Source organism: Melospiza georgiana, chromosome 4 (assembly GCF_028018845.1).
Source record: "Melospiza georgiana isolate bMelGeo1 chromosome 4, bMelGeo1.pri, whole genome shotgun sequence".
In the NCBI taxonomy this organism is placed as follows: domain Eukaryota; kingdom Metazoa; phylum Chordata; class Aves; order Passeriformes; family Passerellidae; genus Melospiza; species Melospiza georgiana.
In genome coordinates this window covers 21,281,416-21,306,372 of record NC_080433.1, presented here as the reverse complement: position 1 = coordinate 21,306,372, position 24,957 = coordinate 21,281,416, and the positions used below count along the sequence as shown (strand labels likewise).

Here is a 24,957-nt window from a genome sequence, read left to right as displayed (position 1 = left end):
TCCCCTCCTGATCTATCATTGAATAGAATATGTCAGCTGGATACAACTCTCCCTCTCCCTCCTGGTAGAAAAATGTTGCCTAATCAAAGCATCCATTTGACCTTTTTGTTCCCAGATCTTTCCTGACTGGGAAGCAGAGAAAGGCCAAGCAGCATTGACTACAACTTCAATCTGCACTCCCAATTGTCACAACAGCCCTAAATCAAACTCTGCATCTGTTTGCCTGGAGTTCCCACTCTTTAAACTCCCACACCCAGATTCTGCTACACCACTGCTAACTCCAAACCCCACATTCTCTCTGGGGCACCCTCTTGGCAGCTCCCAGAGCCTGTCATTAATGTTTTCAATAAACTATTGAATTAAGTCTGTTATTAATGAGTGCAAAAATCACTGAGGCATCCAATCCCACCTGCTGCAGCAGCTCCAAAGAGGAGAGATGGAATAAATCAAAGCAAATGAAGAACTGCTCTGCCCTGAAACACAGCACTTTGTGGGATCACTTTCTAATCAGGAAGGGATAAGAAGATAGAATCCAAGCCTCCTGCACAGGCAAGTCTCCTGCATAGCTGTGTCAGTAGGAAGAGCCACAGGATATTTCAAATCAGGCTGGATCTATATTATCAAACTAATCTGAACCTAAGTCACACACTGGAAACATCATGTTTCTTTTTGAAGCCACGTGTGTAGTACAGTTATACAGTAGCCCTAGAATAAATTTACTCAGGACTCAGTGAGTATTTAAGTTAGGGAGCAAACCCCACACCCAGTTCTGCCAGAGAGAAAAACACCTTTTTTCCAAATGCTGCTGGTCTCCAATTTGGATTTACAACGTCAAGCTACATACCTGTTCAGCAGGACAGGGAAGAGCAATCCTCCCTCCAAAGTGCCATCAATTCACAGAAAGACTGATAATAATTTTAATTTATCCACCCAAGCATACCTCTAATGCCCAGCAGTTAGGAAGGCAGTTTACTATTACAGTAAAAACTGCCAAATTAATGAACTTTCCATTTAACATTCCAAGAGAATTTGCCTCCTGAATCAAAGCCCCTGGATAAGTAACATACCAAAACATATTTTTGCCTTTCAAAATTCCCATGGTTTCAGCATGACATTGAACTTGCTCCTGAAATGAAGTACACAAATGGCATTTTTCAAGAATTAGGAAATAAAAGAGAAAGGAGAGATGAAGCAAACACATAGAGCACAATGAAGTGAGTACCTTCAAAATTCCAGCTGTCACCACCGTGCCCAGAGCTGGGGCTCTTCTGGGTGAGAAGTGAGAGCAGACTCTGCCTGGCTCCTTCCAGACAACCCAGTCCAAAAACTCACCAAGCTGGGCACTAAACCCCAAGGCTGACAAGGATTATATTAAAAAAAGGATTATATTTTAGAAATGAGGTGCTATCTAGGAAAGCAGCACAGACACGGCAAAGCTTTGAGCACAAGCGCCAGCCCCACCGTCTCCAAATTGTTTGAATTCTCCTAAAGAGAGACAGGATATATATAAAACTGGAAAAAACCAACCCACCATACACAAATAACAGCATGATTCACACCAAGGGGCAGTGGGCAGGGCCAGACAAATGAAAAAAACAGCCCAAGGCTCAGCAGGATGATGTGGTGGGATGTACTCTGAGCAGCTTCTGAGATGTGCAGCCATACGTGGGGTGAGCAAACAGACAGCAGAGATAAAAATGCTGTACAACAGCTGATAGTTCCAGTGAGGGAACAGAAGGAGAAAGTGCCATCAAGCCCAGGAGGAAAATGACTTTCTGCACTATAGTTTCTGCTAGCACAGGTTTGGCAACTGTGCTGTGCATATTTTCACCATCCAATTGTTTATACTGAACCTCCTCCTGCTGAGGATCACAGGATGGCCTGGGCTGGAAGGGACTTTGAAGCCCATCCAGTTCCACCCCCCTGCCATGGGCAGGGACACCTCCCACTCTCCCAGCTTGCTCAGAGCCCCATCCAACCTTGAAAAATAACAGGGATGGCCAGCCTCAGCTTCTCTAGGCCAGGGCCTCAGCACCCTCACAGGGAACAATTTCTTCTTCATATCCAAATCTAAACCTCCCCTGGGTCACTTTGGAGCCATTGCCCCTTGTCCTGTCACTCCAGGCCCTTGTCCAGAGTCTCTCTCCATCTTTCTGTGGGCTCCCTTCAGGCACTGCAAGGCCACAGTGAGGTCACCCCAAAGCCTTCTCCTCTCCAGGCTAAACAATCCCAATTCCCTCAGCCTTTCCTCCCAGCAGAGCTGCTCCATCCCTCTGATCCCCTTGGTGTCCCTGCTCTGGCCTGGCTCCAGCAGCTCCCTGTCCTTGCTGTGCTGGGCCCAGGGCTGGATGCAGCCCTGCAGGGGGGCTCAGCAGAGAGGGGCACAGGGGCAGAATCCCCCCTGTCCTGCTGCCCTGGGGCTCTGGGTGCAGCCCAGCACAGGGAGGTTCTATCTTCTTTTGCTATAACCTAGTTTTAATCCAATTCCAAAGCTTTTGATTAACCTCCAGAAACAACCAAAACTCAACAGGACCCAGAAGTCTCCAAGCAGCAAGCTGTCAATGAAACCTCACTAGTCCCATCTATGTCAAACATGGGCCAGTATTTTTCAACTCTTGGGGTGTGATCTTAATATTTGTGTTATTTCTAAGTACAGCTTTCTGTGCTTAGAACAGAACCTTGTCCAAAGTTCACTCATGTCAACAAAAAACCCCTTCAGCTCAATGGGTTTTGACCTAATAGTCCCATTCCAGCCTCAGGATGATGCTAGCTGCTGTTAGTGAGGTTCATAATTATCAGACCAGCATGTTTGCCAAGCACTGCTCTGGGGTATGTTTCAGACAGAAAAATAAATATTTTGTTCCTCCTTAATTCATGTTTTCAGTAATATCACCATTCAGAAGCCCCTGTTTTATTTAATCTGCTACTGAAAGGAAACAACATTCCCTGCCAGATAAAACAAATCAGATATTTCACACGCAGATTCTTTTCTAACATTATTGCCATGACCAGATCCTTCTGACACCCTTCAGTTGTTACATCAGTCTCCTTTAGGGAAGGGAAAACAAAATAAGACTGCAACATGCCATCACTGACACTTCAGCATTTCATTAACCTTGTTTATTTACTTCATCTCCTTTAGCCTTCCTTCCCCAATGTGCATTATGGTTGAATAAGTTTTGTTACTTTAAAGTTACAGAATTAATTACAGTTGTTCTATTTAAAGCACCACTAAGAAACCAAGTAAAATTAGCCCCATTGGAACATGCCCCATTGCTATTTAAAAGGCAAAGATGTCCAAATGTTTTAGCCATTTTCAGCCATTCTTCCCCCATGGGGCATCTGGGTGAGGCGCCTGTTTTAGCCCCAGCTAAAAGCAGAAAGTGCTCCATGACTTGTGAACCAAAAGGAGTGGACACTCCCAGTGCCTGATCCCCAGGGCTGTGACAAAACCCTGGGGAGACACTGCCAGGCACACAGGACTCAGGATGCAAACACTGCACGAGTCCTGCAGCCACTGTGATGATGATGATGATGACACCAGGGAAACCTGGGGGACAGCAAGACCCAGAGAGCATTTTGGGGTGTCAGCAGCCAGCTCCAATATGCTCCCTAAACACCAGAAGACCTTTATGCAGCCAAAAAAGATGTTTTCAAGATGAAGGAAAGGAAGGTACTTTCCTGCCTTGAGGTTGATTCCTAAACCTAAAACATCCCAAAATAGCAGTGTGGGGCTCTGATGAGAGCAGGCAAAAAATCCCTCTCCCAAGCAGCAGGAACTCCTCCCAGGCCAGGCCAGGGCCATGTGTGTGCTGTAAGCTGGCACAAGCCAGGACTGTCTCTGAAAGGAGCCATCCCATTTTCCATCCAACCATCTGTTTGTTTCCCTCCTGCTGCCGCTCCGTGCTTTGTGCCAGCACAAGAAGCTGCACGACCCACACTGAGGAACCATTACCAGGCTGAAATAAATTCTTTTAAAAATAGTTTGGGTGAGGCTGGTTTCACCTGCAGGGATTGCCAAAGGCCACACTGCCCCAGGCTGAGCCCACTTGGCCCTTCCCAGGAATCAGTCCAAAGCGGGAAATAAGCGGGCATGGCCTCCTCGTCCTTTAATCTGGCTCGCAGAAATTAATCTCGGAAATCATTCCAACACACCCGCAGTAATGATAAGGAAATATTTCCTAATATGGAATAAAAACTGAATATTGGAGTTGTGCTGCACTCCAGGATTTCCTGCTATTCAACACAGCTGAGCAGCAGAAGTCTCCCATGAACAGCGGCCGAGATTCAGCTCTCTGCTGCTTTCGACGAGCAGCGGGTGCAAATTCATTGCCCTGACAGGAAAAGGTACAGGCTGAAACTATGTATGGGTGCACAAGAGGATACAGGGGAATACATGCATTAAAAACCCCCTAGGTCTACATACACCTATGTAAGATCCATAAACTGTGTTTATTTCCTTGAGAGTTAATCTTTTGTCCATTCAAGTAGCAAAAAAACTTTTGATCCAAACGTCATAACTTTGGATTTCACAAACAATGGGAGACTGGCCATGTGAAGTTTAGAAAAGCACATCTACTAATAAGGTCACTTCCATCCCAGCTCCACTTGCCTTCAGCCTTTGGTGATAGAATTACATTCTTTAAGCTCTACTGTCAGTAGCTCTGTCCCAAAGTGAGGAGCACATTTTGAGACATTCCATACTTAAAACACTCCCTCAGCACTGAAGGACACGCAATGACTTATCAACATCCCCCCGAGCTCAGCTCTTCCAAATAACTCATTTTATTCCCTTTCCTTCTGAAGACAACCCAGCCTTTGGGGTTTAGCAGTACCCACTCAGACTGCCTCAGTGAGCATGTGTGTGTGGCTGTGGGCAGGACTCCCCCAGCCACCCAAGCTCACTGAGAAAGGGGACACAGGGGCTGTACTTCTGCTCCACCTGCAGGGATGGAGGGCTGGAGGCAGGAACAGGAAGGGAACGGAGGTGCGGCGTCTCCACACGCTGCTGTCATCCAAGGAGTGCTCCACGTGGGAGGTCAGCTCAGGACAACACTCTGCATGACTCAATGAAGCATGAGACGTGATGAGGGAACCAGACCTGCAGCCCCAAGCAGCCACTCCTTTACTTCCAGTGTTTACCACTGCGTGCATTTTAATTTCCTGGGGACAAGAGAAATCAGTAGCTTGCTCGAAAGCCCACAGTGCTCTGCAGTGAACAACATTTCATAGCTTGCTTCAGCTCACTTCTCTCCATCCTTCCTCCTGGCTCTCCCCACGTTTCACAGTGCTGCAAATCTTTCTCCTCTCAGAAGTGTCTAAAAACAGGAAGCTTCTCTATTTACTAGAGCAATTGCATTCCTGTGCACTTAAGCATTCTCACAGCTTTTAGCAGGTACTTGCATCCAGGTGTAAGAAAACCTTGTTTTAAGACCCATTGAATTAACTGGCATTAAAAAGTCCATGCTAAATATCTTGCTGCAATGTTTCAGATCATGAAATAAATACAACCAGAGCAAGGTCAAGAATCATAAATCTGCTTCCTCCTCAGTTATTGGTTTTCTGGATAAAGACCTACTCAGGTCCAATGAAAAACATGTCCCACTCTAAAACATGCACAACTGCCCAAAGGTAACATTCAGTCACAGGGACTTTCTCTACATCTTTTGTGACAAAGAGGCAAAAGTTGGCACAAAAGCAATGAATAAGCAAAGAATCTTCTAACGCAGCACCAGTACAAGTTTCAAGGAAACTGTGTTACATTTTCAGATGTCATCCAAGAAGCTCTGCTCTTAGATTTTAGGTATTTTGTAAAGCCCTTCTACTTCCTAAGGAGCCTAGGGAAGTAGGACCTTTAGGATTTAGGAGGGACTGTTGCACTGAAGAATGCTGGAGAAGAAGGCACCAAGTTTGCTTTTCTTTCCCACTGATGTATGTTCAAATCCCTGACTCTTGCCAGGCTCCTTTTAGATCACATCAATCAAATTAAGTAATTACACATGATAAGTCTGTGCCAGCAAAGGAGCTGACTGCTAAATGAGATGCAGAACATCAGTGCCCGGCCATGGTCTGTGCAGTGCCTCCAGTCAGGGTTAATGAGCACAACAGATCCCTCTGGCCCTGCAAAACTGTAAATGCAGGTAGTGTCTGCTGTCAGTGTACACAACACTGAAGAACAGATGTTTGCCCATTCAAATCCCACTACAGCACTTCATTCCTTGAGCTGGGATATTTGGAGCAGCAGAAAGCTGTTGGCACACAAAGCAGACTGACTTGGTGAGGGCCCAGAGATAAAGAGATGTCTGTGGTTTCCTGACATGAGAGAGGAGCACATGGTACCACCCTCCTGGTGCCTGAAGCTGGGGAGCAGATTTGGAATGGTGGGGATGTAGCTGAGCCAGACTCTTACCACAAATCACCAGAACAGAGGTGGAGAATGAAGCTTTATCTCATAAAGGAGCCCTAATCACAACACCTAATCCCCACAGTGATAATAAGGATAACTGAGAAGAGAAAGCTTTACCACTGTGCCTTATCATCAGGCTGGTTTAGGGGAGAACAGTCAATACAACTGTGGTCTCGTATTCCAACATTTCTATCACATTGAGAATGCATATATCACAAACACACAGCAAGTGGGTAGCTGCAATTTATCCCTCTGAAATTTAGAGGTTTAGGTAGAGAGGAAACAGCTCTTGCAGAGGCAGACTGCCTTATGAAACCCCCGAGTCCTCCTGCAGCCTTTCCTTCACATCCCAACTGCTCATCTCCTTCAGGGCTGAAGGGCACCAGGAATGCTTTGTTATGACAGTCTGTACATCCACATAGCTGCATATTCACCTCCTACATAACTGCATAGTCACCCTTCTAGGGTGAGCAGAGGAAGGCAAAAAAGGAACTGCATGCAGGTGAAAGATGATGAGGTTTGTGATGGGTATAAGCTCCCAGTGTGTAGTAATTCTCCAGCCTTGGCCTGGGAAAGTTCACTCAGAATGGGTGTTGTTTTCCCTAAATTCACCTCAGATATTTGATTCTATTATCTGGTTTCCAAGTTAAAGGAAAAGAGAAGCAAAACAGGGTGTGGATAAATGCTCTGGCTGTATCCAGCTGCAAGGGAAGTAGGGGGAAAGGAACAGAAAAGTGTCACCGACATTTTTTCATAAAAATCCTTTCTTTAGGATTTTCCCTTCTGGGAAGCTGAGGCCACAGAAAAAGAATGCAAACAATGGATATCTGCTGCTGTGAAATGCAACAGGTGCACCTGTGATTGGCCCATGTTGGATGTGTACAATTAATGGCCAATCAAGGACCGAGCTCTCTCTGGGACAGAGTTGGAGAGAGCTCCTTTGTTATTCATTTTTTTCTATTCTTAGCTTAGCTAGCTTCTGAGAACTTCTATTTCTTTTAGTATAGTTATAAAGTAATATATATCATAAAATAATAAATCAAGCCTTCTGAACATGAGGTCAACATTCTCGTCTCCCTCTTCACCCTGAAGACCCTTGCAAGCCCTGTAACAGAAGAGATCTGCTTAAGTTTCTATACGATATTAAGGCTGTATGTTAAACATGCATGAAAGGGTAAATTTCCAGATTAAAAATAAATAAATTTAAAGAGCCAGTTTCCTAAGCTTTCAAGATGAAACAGATTATGACAAGAAAAGCAGAAAAAGATGATAAATTCTCTAGGAGCAAACCTTTCCCACCAAGGAAGCCTTCAGAACAGAAAGCCTTGGAGCATGTCCTGAGGGCTGGCTAAGCACTCTCCTGACTGAGAAAAGGAGCAGGACTCATCAGTAGAAGAAGGACTCTTCATGGAATAGGAGTCACCTCAAACAAAGGAGAAGAAACACTTGTGTTCCTGCAGAATGGCTCTCAGTTCCTTTTCAAGGTGAAAGTCTCTACTGCCCCTGTAAGGTGACCAAGTGTCATTGAGCCTCCATTTCTTTATCTGTCAAGTGCAGATAAATACAAGTGGAGCTACCTGCAGGAAACCTGAACGGAAATACCGGTTCTGTACAAACAATGGGTCAAGATGGAGGCTGGTGGAGTGGCAAATAAAGACTACTTTCAGGCAGTGATCTGAATTGCTTGACAAATTGCATACAAGCAGCTATTTCCCATAAATAGTAACCAGAGAAAAACCCAAATAAGCCGTAGGAAGAATGAGATCATTTCCACTTTTGAAATGTTATTTAACATTAACATTTCCTTATGGGCATGGCCCCTATGCTCAAGGCCTTTACACAGAAAGGACAGACATTGCTGCCAAGTCCTGCTTCAAGGACTTGTCAGTGCAGGTCTACAACTGGTTCTTAGAAAGACAAGAAAATTCTCAGCAGCCAGAGCTCAAACAAAGTCCCTTCTTCTCCACTGGGCTGATCCCTCAAGTCTCAGCCACATTCCTACAGTTTTCCTAATAATGCAGCCACAGTCCAGTTAGGGTAACTCAGCAGCCTGACAAAATTGAGCTACCAACTAACCCATGTTCTTGTGAAAAGGAGATTACTCTTCCATAAGATCAGCAAATTGGTTTGTCCCATCCTCCAGCTACACAAATTCAGTGAAAGGGGAGCAATTAAATAGGGACAGGCACAGAGGACAAGGGGGAGAACAGCACTGTCCCTTTTGCAGGCAGCCAGACTTGGACTACATCCCAGTAAAGTTTGGATACACTTGTGGCAGTGGGAGTACAGGGCTGTCCCTTTGGACAGAGGCCATTTGTGTCACATTGGGTGCAACAGAAACCCCAGAGCCCCACAGTGACAACTGTTACACAAACATTGACTCTCACCAATGAGTCACATCCCTCCTGCCCCCACTTTGGCTGGCTCCCTTTGGAAATGGGCTGGTGGAGAGGAGAGCTGTGCAGAGTTCCCAAAACTGAGGCTGTAAGTACTTTCTGACATTCCCTTCTCTTCAGGCTGCAACAGTACAGAACACAATCCATTTGATTCTGATGGAAGTGGTCAGGGTGAGGCTAATCATGATGAACAGCTGAGCCCCCATCCATGTGCTGCACTCCCCATGGATCACCCCAGTCACATTTACAAAGTCCAGGAAGGGTTTGTCCATGTGCTGCTCCCATCTGCCTTGTGAGCTCTCCTGAGGCACTGCTTGGTTCCAGCACACTGAGCAAAGCCCAGCATGGACAGCAAGCTCCAACAGCAATGCTGAGCTGCAGCAGAAGCCCACCCTGCAGCACACACAGACACAACCTGTACTTGAATCTGAATCATTTTATGGGCACTCAAACACTTAAAGCAATGCCCAGTACCTGATCTATGGGAACACATCAGGAACATCCACTTAAAGGTCCATCCTAATTTCTCACTCATTCCTTAATGCATCTCCTCTCAGTCTATTCAGCCACTCTCCCAGAAGAGTTGCCTGCTCAGGTATCCCTAACAAAGCCACTAATGCTGACTTGAAGTGCACAAATCCTGCAGATTAAAACCACATTAAGTCTCTGTCATTTGCCAGTGATGCAAGCAGTGAAGTAGTGAATATCTGGAGTTTTCTGTTTCTAATTGCGCATGATGTATGTACAGAGGAAGGATGCTCTTGTGGCTTCAGCACAGGAAACTGCATTAAGTAACAGATGATCTGGATTCTATTTTATGTTCTATGTGCAAAAAACAAACCATACAGAAAGAAAAAGAAAATGTACTTAGGGTGTGCCTCAGTCACCCTACAAGAAAGCAAACATCATTCCTGTAGCCAGCAGGTCACGTTAGGAGGCTTAAGGAGTTCACAGGCACAAAAGACTGGGGTCTTAAGTATTAAGAAGTTATTAATTCATTCTGAAAATTCATTATGTAACCAAAAACATATGAGACATAGGGCCCTCCTTTTTAGGTGCACTTGTGTGAGCTGCCCATTTGAGGGCTGCAGCCAAGCATGGGTCTGTATACTGTGGGTTTGGAAGGGCATGTGGCAAGATAAGCACCTGAGACAGCTTGCACTGTTCCAAAGACAGGGCTGAAATCCCACCATGAATTCAGAAACAGGGGAAAAATAGATGGGAATGAGCAAAGGAAGGACACTGAATATCAATGCTCTGCAAGAGGCCAAATTTGGTGATAGCAGTTCCAAGCTGAGCTCCAGCAGCCTTGGAGAAATGCTGCTCTTGTGAGTCCAGCTGAGAGCATTCCTCCAATGACTCTCCAGTCAATGTTTACATGTTCTGTTGCTCACATGCAAATAACATTAATCAGCTGCTTTAAAAGCACTGATAAATAGGCAACCTTTGGAAAGTTTTACAGTTTCCCAGTAAAGCCACACACAGTATCAGGAATGCGGTTTGTCACACTGATATAGCACAGGGTAAGAGAGAACATGTCCCAGTTTCACAAATCACAAGGAAGCAGCTGCTCTGCTCTATTCTCTTTACTTCTGAAAATGTAAGGAGCACCAAAGAATAAAGAAAAAGTAGCCCAATAAAGTAGTATTAGCACAGAATTAAAAACATTTACATCTGTGATTCCTCAGATGATTAATTATTGCTTCAATTGAGCCTTAAAATATATTTTAACTTGCATTGATTTACAAAATGAAAAGCAAGTGAAAGCCCTTATTTTAGAACTACCCCTGGCAGTCAGAAAATGTCTGGGAGGAACTAGCACTTCTTGCTCCACAGATTATGCTCCATTGATACTGAGCCCTACCTCCCTAGCCTAGATCCATAAAAAATTCATTACTCTCCCTAGATCTAAGATGGTAACTCAAGGTTGGAAGCAAGATCTGGAGGATAGTCTATCTTTTTTTTTTTAATCCCCTTGAGTAAAATTTTGCAAAATAAATTATGGAAATTTCAGCAAATCCTGAAAGCACAGGGAAGCTGCTCTGCTGGCAGCCTCCAGGAGGGAAGGTGTGCCCTCCCTCTTCCCAGCATGCTCAAAGCTGCAAAGGTCTCTTGGGGTTGCCAGCAAGCCCCAAGCTGCTTTCCTCTCCTCTGGGTTATCCCTCGTGTTAATAATGCCAGAAAGGATCTCCATCTTCCAATGAACTGGAGCTGCAGGCTTTATTCTGCTTCTCTGTGCCATGTACCTTCCACCCAGCCTTCAAGCAAATTATGTTTTGCCCCTTTAAAATATTTTCCAACCAGACCTGGAGGTACTTTGCAAAACTGAAACCTAAAACACATGATCTTGATAATGCAAGCTGGCAACTGTATCACCTGGACTGAGAAGGAAACAAAGTAAACCCAGCCTTCAGGCCTGGCAGGATTTTGAAGGTGAACAAGCAAGGGAAGATCCGTGACTTGTTACAAGTATCTGCGGCAGCCTGTAGGGAACAGACCCCTTCCATTTGGTAGCAGAAATTTATCCAAGAAAGCAGAGAATCCCAGAGCCGTCATGGTTGGAAAAGACCTGCAAGAGCAAGTCCAGTCCTTGACCAAACACTGCCACATCAACTCAAGCACAGCATTAACTATCAACTAAAATAATTTCTTGAATGTTTCCAGGGATGCTGAGCCACACATGCTGACACAGCACTCGCCACATACAGTTCTCAAAAAATGCAGACAATTTCAGTCTGATTTCAGAAATGCAAAAAGCATAACAAAACTAATCAGAGCCACCAAAAAATAAATTAAATCAAAAGTGAACTATGTAGCACGGATGTCTGAGGCACAAAGAGTAAATGCAGAAGCTGCCAAAAACCTGAAGGAAGAGCTGAGACACCAAATGAGTGCATTAGTCCTGAATCTCACCTTGAGTTTAGTATTACAGTCAGATCAGGTCAGCACTGGGCAAAGACACACTGCTCCTCTGGCAAGGTTTCACACAGACACACGTTTGAAAAATAAAGGGTGTGCACTTCAGGAACATAAAAATGCTTTATGGAATCCTATTTTTAACACTAAATGCCACTATGAACTATGGGAAAATCTAGAATTACATCAGGAAACAGAAGAAAAAGCTCAGTTGACCTGAGCCCGGGGATTTTTCAGAGGTGCAACTGCAGAGGATCACAGGAGCCCTGGGGCTCTCAGCTGCTGTTGAGGGAGCACATTCTTCACGGCCTTCTGGAGAAAAACAAACAGATCCTGACCACTCTGCTGGCAAAACAAAAGGAGGCTGGGAATTCACAACTTCTTGCTTACACCTGCAGGGATATTTGACAGAAGTGAACCCACTAGATCTGTTATTGTTGACATTTCACCTGCTCCAGGGAGCTACTCAGAAGTCACACAGCAGTATCAGGGTGTTCACTCCAGGCAGCACAACTGCAAGTGCACCCAGGCCTTCCCTGCACCCATATTTTCCAACTGTAGTCACCCTTGCAGGAGGCAGAAGCAAACATCTCCTCCCAGTGCTTCTCCAAGTCCACTGTGCACTCAGGATGGTTAAGATGGATGTGCAACTTTTAAACACCCAAGGCCAAGCAGATGAATCCTGCCTGGCATCTGACACAATGCCAACTCCCATTGTGCTGAGAATATCTGGAATGAGCCTTTGGATTTAGCAGTTGGCTTCTCCTCATAATCTCCAAAGCCTCTAACTGTTGGCTATGCCTGCAACAGCTTTCTCAAGCACCTTTAGAGACCCATCCTCAGTAAACAGTCCCACAGCAAACAGATTTCACTTTCACTCCAAACGCCCAGTGAAGCAAACAAAATAGGTGACATTCCTCATCCCCACCTGCACCACAGGACATTGGACCCTCCAGCAGGAGAGGGCCAGGCAAGTCTGTAATGTGGATAGGCACAGCTCCCACCAAATTTAAGACACATTGAATCCAACTGTGGCTTGAGCATCTTGTCATTTTTACAGCCTTTAACTCTGGGCACCTCACAGATGGTAAAAATATTCTTCACATAAAGAAAGAAGATGAAGATCTGAAGCTCTATATATAGTGTTTGCTAAAAATACCTCTTTGGAGACATCCCTTGCCAAATAGGTGCCAAAACTTCAAAGGCTGAATTATCATGTTGAAATATTTGAAATGCAAGTTGTTATGATTCTTGTGAGGCATGGCTGGCAGGCAGAGATGGCATCTTTCAGCTCCAAGACCTGGTCCAGGCAGTAACTGGAAACAGCTCTTTGGTGGCTTACGTGAAATGAGTCAAGGGATCTCGGTCCAGCTCTCAGCAAATTAGGGCTAGCACATCACAAAAGCATCTGTAAGAGTCACTTCCTTTGTTGATACCAATCTGAAGGCCAAGCACTGAATAAGGTAGGGAAAAAGGATTACACTCCCTCAAAATAGCACTCTCCTTCAAAACACAAATTGTTTTTACCAGCATCTTTTGTGAAAGCATCCCAGTGCATTTTTGCTAAATATGAACTAATCTAAGTATTCCTTTAAGTAATACCTGAAATCCAACACTTTACCACTAGTAAAGCCCAAGACCTACTGGCTTCCAACATGCTAGAACCATGCAAAAGGAGAGCAGGAATATTCCCATCCCATCCCATTCCCATCCCATACATTCTAACTGTATTTCTTTCTGGAGCCAACAGAAGTTTCAGAGCTCTCAAGCATTTTTCTGTAAGAAAATTTAGCACAGAAGCAGAGGTTCCCCTTGAACCAACCATCTCACTTCAAAGAAATCAATCATTAGTTGCATTTGCCTTGTATCTGCCAGTAAAAGGGCATGAAGCAAGCGAGCCAAATTTAGAAAACTAAGTATCAATATTTTAGACTCTGTGCTTTAAGAAAACAAAGTAATTTTAGCCGGATGTGTCACAATTCAGAGCAATAGCTTTGAAAGCATCACTCGATTCCATTAATTAACTGGAACTTTTTGGGATGGCACAAGGTAACTGAATCTAATCACACAGCATTAGGGGATTGGTGCTGCTCAGAAAATTCAGAGATGCCAAGTTGAGCAAAAAGAATGTGTTTCATTCAGAGATGAAAGCCTTCTGAATTTTGGTGCTTTGTAAACAGCTGCTAAACTGATTGAACAATGCCTGTGAAGAACACAAGGTCAAATGTGGTCAGTACCTCAAAGAGCGCCACATTTCAATATTGAAAAAGCACTCGTAAAAAACATCTCAGCACACCCATATCTGCCTAGCACTTTAAAAATGTCCCAAGTATCCACAACAGAGGCAGGATTATTCTTTGTCAGTCCCCTCTCCCTCAAAGCTGATTAGAATTATACCACCAAATTCAATAGGGGCAGTAGATTTATCCAAAAAAAGAGGCTTCTTGGTTCGAATTAGCATTGACTGAGGTACCAAAGGAAATCAAGAATTACAATAAATTTTCAGCTGTTTATTTTATTCACACATTAGTCAATGCCATTAATCTGAAAAGCCATTGGAATGCATTCAGTAAAGCTTCCTTAGCTAAATTTTATTTCATTAAAGTCAAGGTCAAGCACAAACTACCTTCCTGATCTACCCAAGAAGGGAAAGCAAAGGCAGGTGCCTGCTGTAGCACAGGACAAAAAGCTCCTGTCTCCCTGCCTTGATGCACATAACTACTGGCAGCCCACTGGTGTCAGTGACTGCATCTTGTACAGCAGGTGCTCTGCTGACAAGATCATCCCCACCCTGAACCAAGGAAGCTGCACCCAAAGCACTGATTCACATGTTCCAGACAGGAGTCTGGCCTTCCATCCAAGACAAATATGGAGCTGGAGCTGCAATGCTCCTGCTTGGGGTTCCCCAGTTTGCAATATCTGAGGAGGATTTACTTTAGGATTCAAGGAGAAGGGGGGTGGGTGGTCCTTAATTAACCAGCCTTTGTGGCAAAACCCAGCCTTGCCTCGGCATGCAAGCGAGGGAGGGAAAGCACTTGGATTCCACACTGACTTGAGGAAATCTCATCCTGCAACTGCATTCTCCAGCTGCACACAGGCAGATGCAGATTCACTCTCCCTAAGGTCCTAAGTAAGGATACAGAAGCTTTTGTCTTCTCAGTCTGCACATCTTTAAGGATGACACAACTGATGAGGAGCACTTCAGCAAAAGAACCAAGAAAATACATTTATGCCCTGGTTCTCAGACTGAGAAAATTACAAGCATAGAGAAATAAGAAAGACACTGTCAGGACTCATTTCGAAAATTAGCTTCTACAAGATAAAAATACAATTAACACTAACAGCTTCAGTTGCTTGGATTTATTTTCTTAAAGCAAAATTCTCATTATAATTCTTCTCTTGCAGCCCTTGCTCCCCAAGCAGCACAAGCTCATTCTGTGCCTGGGGGTCAACACCTGAAACTGGGCTGAACCATAAACAAAACTGAAATTTGCTTTCAAAATATTGCTGCTTGTTTAACAAAAAAGGCAGAGAGAAAATTAGCTAAAACTACTTATCTTTATTACAGTTTAACAATTTCCCCCCCTCAATTATTTCATAATTACTTCCTTTTTCTTTTGTAACTTTCCACTATGATTTCAATCCTTTCAAATGCAGTGATCCAAAGTACACATTAAAAAAATACATGCATCCATTGGTCGTTCTCCCAATGTTCCTTTTGACTGTAAAGATTATTTTACAGAGCAGAACGTTATTTTGCTTATTTGAACATAAAGAGGGCAAGCACATTTCTTCTTTGTAAACCCTCCCAAAGGCCAGAGTTTTGTGTCTTACTGAGGACCAAAGGTGAAGGCACAGTATTTCTGGCAGGCTCCAAGGAACCTCTTTGCAGCAGAGGTGCTCAGCAAAGTTATTCTGTCAGTGGCCAGGCTGCAGCACAAGCTGTGAGCAGCAGCTCCAGTCAGTGCTGTAGGTCAGTGTGTATTCAGACAGGTGAAATTCTCTCTTCCCTGGTTTTGGTGATACAATGTTCACCTCTTTCTCCTGAACTCTGAAAGGGATTTGTTCTTGCTTTTTTCATGTGCCACTACAAAAGTGTCTTACGTGTCTGAGAGCAAAAGCAGTCAGTTCATGTGAGTCAGGTGCCCTCTGGGATTAAATGGGGCTTAAAGGTATCCAAGTGTGAGCCTAAGACTCTGGAGTTATGAATGAAGCCCAGCTGCCAGAGACAATGCTTACAATGCTTCCAGCCTGACCTGGGAGCAGGGAGCAGGGCAGGTTGTACTCAGATGATCCTGAAAAAAGAAGTGGAAAGTTCCTTTAGGTCACTCTGCAGCAGCATCAGCACCACCAATCCCCATGGAAGGAACAGGGATTAGAGCTGAAATACATTAACTTAAATATCCACAAACTGGTCAAGCCCACTGACACAGCCATGGCCTGAAATTCTCTGCACTGATCATATCAGAATGGCACTCATTTCACACTCCTCACTGTGATAAAGCCCTGAGCAAGGCTGGGAAGACAAGAGCACACATCACCATTCCTATCACAAGAAACTTTCATACAAGTTCACTTGCACCTAAATTACATGCCAGGTATAACCAACCCCTTGGAAGGGCCAGGATTTACCTGCTCAAACTGATTAGCTGGTAAACACATTCTAATCCTGGACACCTCTATATGTGACTAGCACAGCAGCACAGCTGGAATGCAAGGATTCATCCCAGACATTTGTTCTCCTGTGGCACTACCATAGCTGCCTGGCCTCAAATATTGGAGACAGCCTTGCACATGGGGCTCACAGTGACTTCAGTGTGTTCCTTCCTCCTGAAGGAATGGGTGAGTGTTGCCTGTAAACACTGGTAATTACTGAGAACTAGAGCAGTCAAGAACTGGTGCAATGTGAGAAAGGTAAAAAATTTTCCAATTTCTTTGAAGATTTGCCAGCAAAGCTTGACAATTTAAAGCATTCCACTTTGTTCTTTTCCCTTTATCAGAGGCTCATGGGAAAAAAAAAAAGACAAGAAGAGAAGAAAAAGATTTAACAGGCAGAAGAATTCCCTTCTGTATTCCCTTCATTTCCCAAACAACTGGTATTGTTTCTCCAGATCTCCTTCTCAAAATCTTCCTGCAATTCCATCTCCTACTTGAAACTATTTCTGAAGATGCTCATTCCTACCACAACAGCTCATCATAACTTAGTGATTTCCAAACCATGGTGCAGAGGTCTGGGAGGGGGATGATGGGCTGAGAATGTGCTGAGCCTTGACAGCAGTCTGGGGTTCACTGGCCTTGGGAACTACAGCCCCAACCTCGGGTGCTTATTGTGCTTATTGGCATTTTGTCCAACTTCACTTTGATTTCACAAAGAATAAGCAACTTACGTGGGATTATTCCAGGTGTTCTTAACATAATTCTTGCAGGTTTTTTGTTTTGTTTGTTTGGGTTTTTTGGTTGTTTTTTGTTTGTTTGTTTGTTTGTTTTTAAGAAGGGAAAAAAATACCCCACAGGAAAGTTTCTAATTGCTGCTTAGGCAATTGTGCAGTGAGGTCACCATATCCAGACTACAAGTGGGCTAAGATGCTCAAGTGGTGCAGACTTTATATGATCTCTCCTTCTCTGTTAAATTAAACACAGAGCAGGAGTGTCCATACAATAATTAACCATAAGAGGAAGAACCATCTAAAACACTTTAACATAAAGTGGTCATTTATATTCTTTGTTCACAGGAGATTTGAGAGATGAATTCATGAAGAATTCCTGTTCTGATAAACCTCAATTCTCTGCCCTTAGTCACTACTTCCTAAGACTCCCTATGGCTGTGAAGATTGGGGAAGGACTAAACAATAAGACTTTACTAGACACTGTGCTTGCAATGTCACCAGGGTTGGTTTGTTTCTCTCCTCTCCTCCCCAATAAACCTGAATATTAATATTTTCTTTCCTACAGCATTCATGGAAATGTAGATACATCTATAACTAATTTCATTAAGTGAAGGCAATAAATTAAACTATCAGCAGACAGATCAGTTTAGCAAGAGAAATTTTCCTTAGGCACAATAAAACTTCTGATTTACACAAGTGAAATATGGCAAGTCAGTCAAAGAACAGCCACACACCTGTTCAACCAGAGCTCTTTATCACTTTAGTGGAACCAACCAAGCACAAACAAAACCAATAAAAACCAGTGACAAAGATGCAAGTTAATGTCACAATTCCTTTCTTTCACCTTATCTTGAAAGTCAGAATTTGCTGTGATGCACTTGACTGCCTTCCAAGACACACAACTACAGGAGGTGCACCACAAGGCAGCCTTACTTCAGAGAATCTCAGACTGCCTGGGTTGGAAGGGACCTTAAAGAACATCCAATTCCAGCCCCCTGCCATGGGCAGGGACACCTGCCACTAGCCCAGCTTGCTCAGAGCCCCATCCAGCCTGGAACATTGCCAGGGATGGGGCAGCCACAGCTTCTCTGAACAACCTGTGCCGGGGCCTCAGCACCCTCACAGGGACAGTTCTTTCCTCATATCCAATCTAAACCTCCTCTTTGTCACTTTGGAGCCATTGCCCCTTGTCACTCCAGGCCCTCTTTCCATCTTTCCTGTGGGCTCCCTTCAGGCACTGCAAGGCCCCAGTGAGGTCACCCCAAAACCTTCTCTTCCCAGGCTGACCAATCCCAGCTCTCCCAGCCTTTTAAACTGCCTTGCTGAGTCTCACCAAGAGTATTTGCTGCACCAGTGTCTGATAAGCCCCAGCCATTACCCCACTGCATGGGAATGTGCTTTAACAGCTGCTGTTACCTGTCTGTACCAGCCGTGGCTCTCACTGCTCTATCACTGCGTCCACATCCCACAGAGATCCTCGCATGCAGAACACAAAATTCCCTTCTAGTTCCAGATTTTACAGCTTGTTAAATTATACTTTTAATTACTGTTAAACAGCCTTCATTCTACATATCCAGTTGCTACTGTTTGAAGAAACAGGTACTCCCACTAAATCCTCACCTTGTGATTAAATTTGTTCTCCTTTCCTGCTCTGTGAATGCCACAGAGCACAGAACAGAGCAATCTTTAACTTCAGCTGTTGTAAGAAACAACAGCTGCCTTTAAACAATGCAGTGCAGTGCTTTTGTCTGGGGAGCTACAAATGTAAGCTCTCCTCTTCATACAGGACTCAGCAGGCTAAAAATTAGTGACATTTTAAGTGGAACAATTCTTTCATCATCAGGCTGATATTTGGCTGCCATTCTGGTTACCTCCCTTATAAGGCACCAGCAAGAGGGAAGGGCAGGGAACACATTATGCAACTGCTCATTGTAAAAAGTAATTAAAACAAATTTAAAGAAATGTCTGTAATAAACGCTTTTCCAATATACAAAAGGAGCCTGATTCTATTGGTCTAAGGTCTGCCATTTCTACTGGGCTAATCTGGGAAAAGGGGATTTCTCCTGAACAGAAACGTTTTCCTCAGTTTTTATGGGAAATAGTAGAAGCCTGTGAACCAGCCCTGCCTTCTCCAGAGCCTGGTTCAAATCTAGCTAATCAGCCAAAGAGGCAGCTCTGCCCTGGGTAATGAAGGGGCAACACTGGGATCCCTGCATCCTGTCCCCTCCTCTGTGTGCAGGTATGATCCATGGCAATCTAAGATATCTAATCCCAAGGAAAGGGTTCTGTGCTGAGGCCATGCACATCTTGGCTGGTTTGTACACAAGAGCCCTCCTGCAGACAAGGAAATATCCTTTGGAATTTACCTATCAGTTCAGATGCAAGCAGGTTTTTACCAGTAAAGTCATAAAAACACTGAGACTTTTTACCCACAGAACAGGCTCAAGACTCTCCAGACATCTGTCAGGAGGAGGCTCCCATCTGTCCTTTGGGGGGTTCTCAGTGATGCTGGAGGAAGTTCATGGCACAGCACAGCAATGCCAAGGAGCTGTCTCCCTCTCTGTTGCACCAGGGACACGGAGCCTGTACCACCAGCAGAGCCCCCAGGCACCCAGAGATCCCCACCTGTGACAAGCTGCTCCTGCCAAGCCCCTCTGCTCTGCTGCTTCTGCCCTCAGCAGCCATTCAGGGCAGTCAGGTGTCCTTCTGATGTGATGACTGCCATCCCTCCCCATCCCTTGGCTATGGCAGTGCAAGTTATGACTCTGCCCCTTCTGTACACTCCTGTGTACAAGCTGAGTCTCTGCCACTCCTATGGTTTGGTGTTAAAATCTTCATTTTAACTGCAACCAACTGGTGCACAAGTGTGTTTCTCATAAGCATTATTCTACTAGAGTGGCTCATGAAAAGGGCCTTTAATCAAGTACAGCTTTCTGGGAAGGCCAGGTTTTCCAAGGGTTTGTCTGGGGATGGTCAGCTGGGTTTTGTTTTCCTACCAGGAGATTTAATTGCTAAAATACCTTGGCACATTTTATAAGTGCAGTACTTAATGTGACATTACACACAGTGCTCTCAGAATTGTAAACAGCTCTCTTTATTACAGAGTAGAAAAGGTTTCACAACCTTTCATCTGGTCAAAGGCAAGAAAAATATTTTTTGTTTCCCCTTCTGTGGAAGGAAACTTAACACACTCCAATAAGCCAAGGTCTTTGCTAAGACTGGAGCTCCTCTACAGCATGTCAGTGATCACAGGCTCAAACTCTGGAACATAAGAGACACAGCCAATATAAGCTGCAGTACAGTAAATACTCTTCCTCTCCCATACAGGTTTGAGTTATCCCTTTACTTCCTCCCTCCCATTCATTCTGTCACCTTTGATAAACTCCATTTGTTTGCACAACCTGCACACACCAAACTATTACTTCATCATGGCTGCTCCCTGTTACTAAAAGGTGAAGAGTTGATTCCTTTTTTACTACTTCAGGACATTCTCACTCTTCTGAAATCCCATAAACCCAGGCTACCATTTTAATCAACCACTGCTCTTTTTACTAGTAAAAACATAAAGACAACTGTTCCTTAGACAATCAAAATCCCATAGAAATATTCTTCCAAATATTTCTCTTTTCTTCACATTCTGACCAGCTGTAACTCTCATGAAACCACAGGTCAGCTAACAAGTTTGCAAGTCTGCAGGTATAAATATTAAAGACACACAACACAAACTAAGTTTCAGGTCTACAGTACAAACCAGCATACAAAATTCAACACCTAAATTACGAAGAAATCAGAAAATCAGCTACTTGAAGCATAAAAAATTTATATTCTTTCCCGATCCACCATTTTCCTTTGCTTTTTTAATCTGTAACAGGTATTTAGTGATATATCAATGCATGCCTTACAAGATTACCTGATTTCACAAGTAAGGCAGTGTTAACTACAACAACTGCCCATTTTAATGCTTCCCATACTACTAATGCTTCAAATTATTTATGACAAGGAAACTGAGTTTCTCTTGATCATTTATTTCTTACCCTACTTCCTGTTTTGTTTTATACTGTTAAGAGGAAAAGGTTCTATTACTTCCCCATGCAAATACTGGAGCAGTGGGACTGCTGAAGTTATTCTGGAGTTTTAAACTACAGATTTGCAGGATCCTCTGCCCCAATCAAATTATAAAGTCTGCTCTGCTGCATTTGACAACTCATTTCTGAGTCTTCAAGACGAGACCCTGCCACCTTAAATACAGTTCACTATTTAAATTCATAACATGAAATAAATAACTCTTCCCTGAGTTCCTACCCCACAGTATTAAATTGGCTTACCCCAGTATAACAATTTTTTGCACAACAAAAGCTGTTATTTAATCACCAGACTTGGAAAAATTCTGCACCAACCCATCTCAAAAATTAGACTCCAGTTATTTATCAAACCAATATTTTCAAGGCACAGCAGTGCAATTACCACCAGTGGCAGGTCTGCTCTAAGTGCAGCTATATGTTAGAAGGAGCAACAAGAGAAGATTAAATGATTTTGTGGACAATTGTATGTTTGATTTATGTCAACTGCCATTACCCTAAGACACAAAGCCTCTTTCTGGGAGACTAAAAGCAAACCATTTACCATATAATATCAGCTTAGCAGGCTTTGTGCTGATGAATACTGCATTCAGAGAAGCAATTCTTTTCATTGCAATTTCCATGTCTACCCTGCACCTCCTGGAATACAAATATCAAAGTTTATCAACTGGCTTCACATTTTAACTAATGCTCAGCTTAAACTTGGTGGGAAGAACAACATTTTTATTGGAATAAACATGGACTGAGCAAAAGCTGAATCTGTAGGGAGGAGATAAGCTCTGAAAGCAAGACAAACTCACTGCCTAGACAGATGCAGAGGACACAGACAGTGACTAAGCTCCTTGTGGTCACCACAGGATTCAAGAGCCATCCCAAACTACAGCAGTAACCCAAATGATTAAAAAACTCCCACCTACCATTCAAAGTTTGGGGACAAAATGACAGATGAGCCAAGGGGGGCTACACAGAACTCCTGAGAAAGGACAGGTGAGAACGCCTCAGCCACATGCACTGAACTCCTCTGTGACATCCCACATTGCTCCAAGCCAGGAGAGCCCCACAGGGACTCCACTGCACATCAGACCACGCCAGGGCAGCTCACACAAGCAGGTCCACAGCAGATCATCTGACAGAAACCCAAAATTTCTGACAGAAACCCAAAATTTCTGTTCTCCTGGGAACATTCCCTCACCCAGACCATAGGCCTGGTCCAAGCCCACTGCAAGTTAATGATGGGGTGTGCATTTGCTGTTTGCTTTTTTAAGACAGACTAACTTTCTGAAAAAAAAGCATGATACCTGTCCTCTGTAAATATTTGCTTCTGAAGAGTGCTTAGCTAGTAGCTTGGGATTTGTTTTCCCCTGAAATGCTTGAGAAATAAGTGTTTAGATTTTTTTAAGCTCTGTTAAGCAAAAATATTTCAATCAAACAGAAAAACAAATGAGTCCACAGAGCTATGCAAATTTGACTTTTCCTATCCAAGACACTTCTTAACAAAGCCAGGAAAACAAGTCTACATATGGCACAGAAGGTAAAATTGCAGCAATTCTAGTGGATACAGTAACAGATTTCTCAAATGCAATGAGGGTGCTCACTGATCAGCACTCTGAGGTCAGTAGCCTGTGGGCTCCTATTTCTTTTCACTCTGCAGAGTAAAATTAAAAGCTGATATTCTTTCACTCCTGAAGGATAAGGAATGAAAACAATTTTTCAGATTCCTGTGTATATTCAGGCATCTTTTATGGAGCAGGCACAACTCTAGCGAGATTTATTAGCATCATAAACACTCATAAACAAGATCCCTCTGTTTTAAGTGACTTTTAAAAACTGTAATCAAAACACTGAATCAGTACACCTGACAAACCCCAACATCTACAGTCAACAAAAACCCCATTGCTCACCAAAAAGCAGGTAAAAGCAAAACCAATACAACCCACCAAATATCTTACAGGAAACTTCTCTTAAAAAAAAAACAAACAAAAACAAAACGTCGGCATTGCTTTTGATTGAGAGGCTACAGCAAGGCTCACTTATTCCCAGTGTGGATTTTGCAAGAGGAAGGCAGGTACATCAGCACGCATGTGAGCTCTGCTATTCTAACCCAAGGCGTTCCAGATCAAGTAAAACCAAACAACAACTGCGCGACCTCTGTAAGTCCCTGGCATTTAACTTTTACCTGAGTCAATGGGAATTGTCTGCAGACACAGAGCACCAGCCGGAGAGCCAAACCACGGGGCCTCAACCCCCAACTCCTCCGGCTCTGCACAAGGTTTGCGATTTGCTCCTCCCGCCAGTGGAAACTTGTGAAGGTTGTTTGCTTTTCTAAGCGCATTACGGAGATAATTTCGGCCCCTTATTTATTTATTTATTTCTAAAGAGGGCAGGACTCCCTTAAGCCCAGAGCCACGTTCTGTAGCACGAGTAGAGCCCAGCCCTGACCCTGCCGGCGGGGTGTCCGCACAGCCCCGGCCCTGCTCCCCGCGCCGGGCTCACCTCGCTCCCCGCACCGACACCCCGGGGGCACCTCAGCCTCCCGGCCGGCGGCAGGGGCACAAACCACCCCGGGGGCTGCGGGCAGAGCCATCCCGGGGGCTGCGGGCAGAGCCACCCGAGGGGCAGGGGGCGAACTGCCCCGCAGCCCAGAGCCACCCCCGACCGTCCCCGCACCGAGGCTGAGGCTGCGCTCCCTCAGCCTCCACGGCGATGGCTGCTCCTGCTGCCTCACGGTGCGGTGGGAGGAAAGAGGGGAGGCAGGGGGAGATTCCCAGTCTCCAGCGGCAGCGTGCCGGGGCTGTTTCCGCGGGCAGCGCCGGGGCGGAGAGCGCCCGACTCCCCTCGGGACCCGGCTCGCCTCAGGACTCACCTCCCGCCCGGTCCGAGCGCGGCGCCGCCCCCGCGCTAATGGCAGCGGGCGGGCCCGCGGCGGGGGCCGATGTTTACCCGCCGGCTCTCGCGAGAGCCGCGCGCCGCCGAGCCCCGCTCCGCCATTGGCCGCGCCCGCCGGCGCGCGCCTCCCGCCCCGCCCCGCCCCTGCCCTGCCGCCCAGCCCAGCCCAGCCCCGTCCGGCGGCGGCGGCGGCGCCCCGGGACAGGGAGCGGAACAGAGATCGGGCCGGGAGCGGAGCGGAGCGCAGCGCTGGGGCTGCCGCGGCTGCTGCCCTGCTCCAGCCGGGCCATCCCTGAGTGCACGGCACAGGATTCGCTCCAGACGGTTCTGGAATATCCCCAGCGAGGGAGACTCGCCATCCTCTCCGGACTCGGCCGCTGCCCAGGACAGAAGTTCTGCCTCCTGCCCAGGTGGAACCTCCTGGCCTCAGTCCCTGCCCGTTCCTCTGGTGCCATTGCTGGGCCCTGGAGCAGAACCTGGGCCCTGCTCGGAGCCCTCCCTGCACACAGGGACACCCAGGGCTGAGGGCCCCTCTCAGCTGGGGCTCCTCTCCAGGCTGGACAGCCCCAGCTCCCTCAGCCTTTCCCTGCCACAGATGCTGCAGGCCCTGAATCATCTCTGCAGCTCCACTGGCCCCACTCCAGGAGCTCCCTGTCCCTGCAGTGCTGAGGAGCCCAGGACTGGACACAGCGCTGCAGATGTGCCTCCCAGGGCTGGGCAGAGGGGCAGGATGATCTCCCTGTACCTGCAATCCATGCTCTTCCCAATGCACCCCACGATGCTGTCCCTGCAGCCCAGCATGAACCTTGGCACTCAGCAAGCTCTGCCTGAGGGCTCGTGGCTGTGACATGTCTCACAGTCAGGAGTTAGACTGGCCTCGACTGTGC

General features: G+C 45.4%; 1 protein-coding gene across 3 annotated transcripts in view; it reads right to left on the bottom strand.

Annotated features, from left to right (window-relative positions):
* STK38L (serine/threonine kinase 38 like) overlaps positions 1-24,098 on the bottom strand; it is a 46,158-nt gene extending 22,060 nt beyond the window's left edge. For 2 of the 3 annotated variants that reach the window (XM_058022847.1, XM_058022845.1), the window contains exon 1: positions 24,048-24,098. The gene's annotated coding sequence lies outside the window, so the exon portion shown is untranslated. Of the gene's footprint in view, positions 1-1,222; positions 1,359-24,047 lie in introns of those variants that run through there. The other variant, XM_058022846.1, reaches the window with a different exon arrangement.
* Between the last annotated feature and the right edge of the window lie 859 nt (positions 24,099-24,957).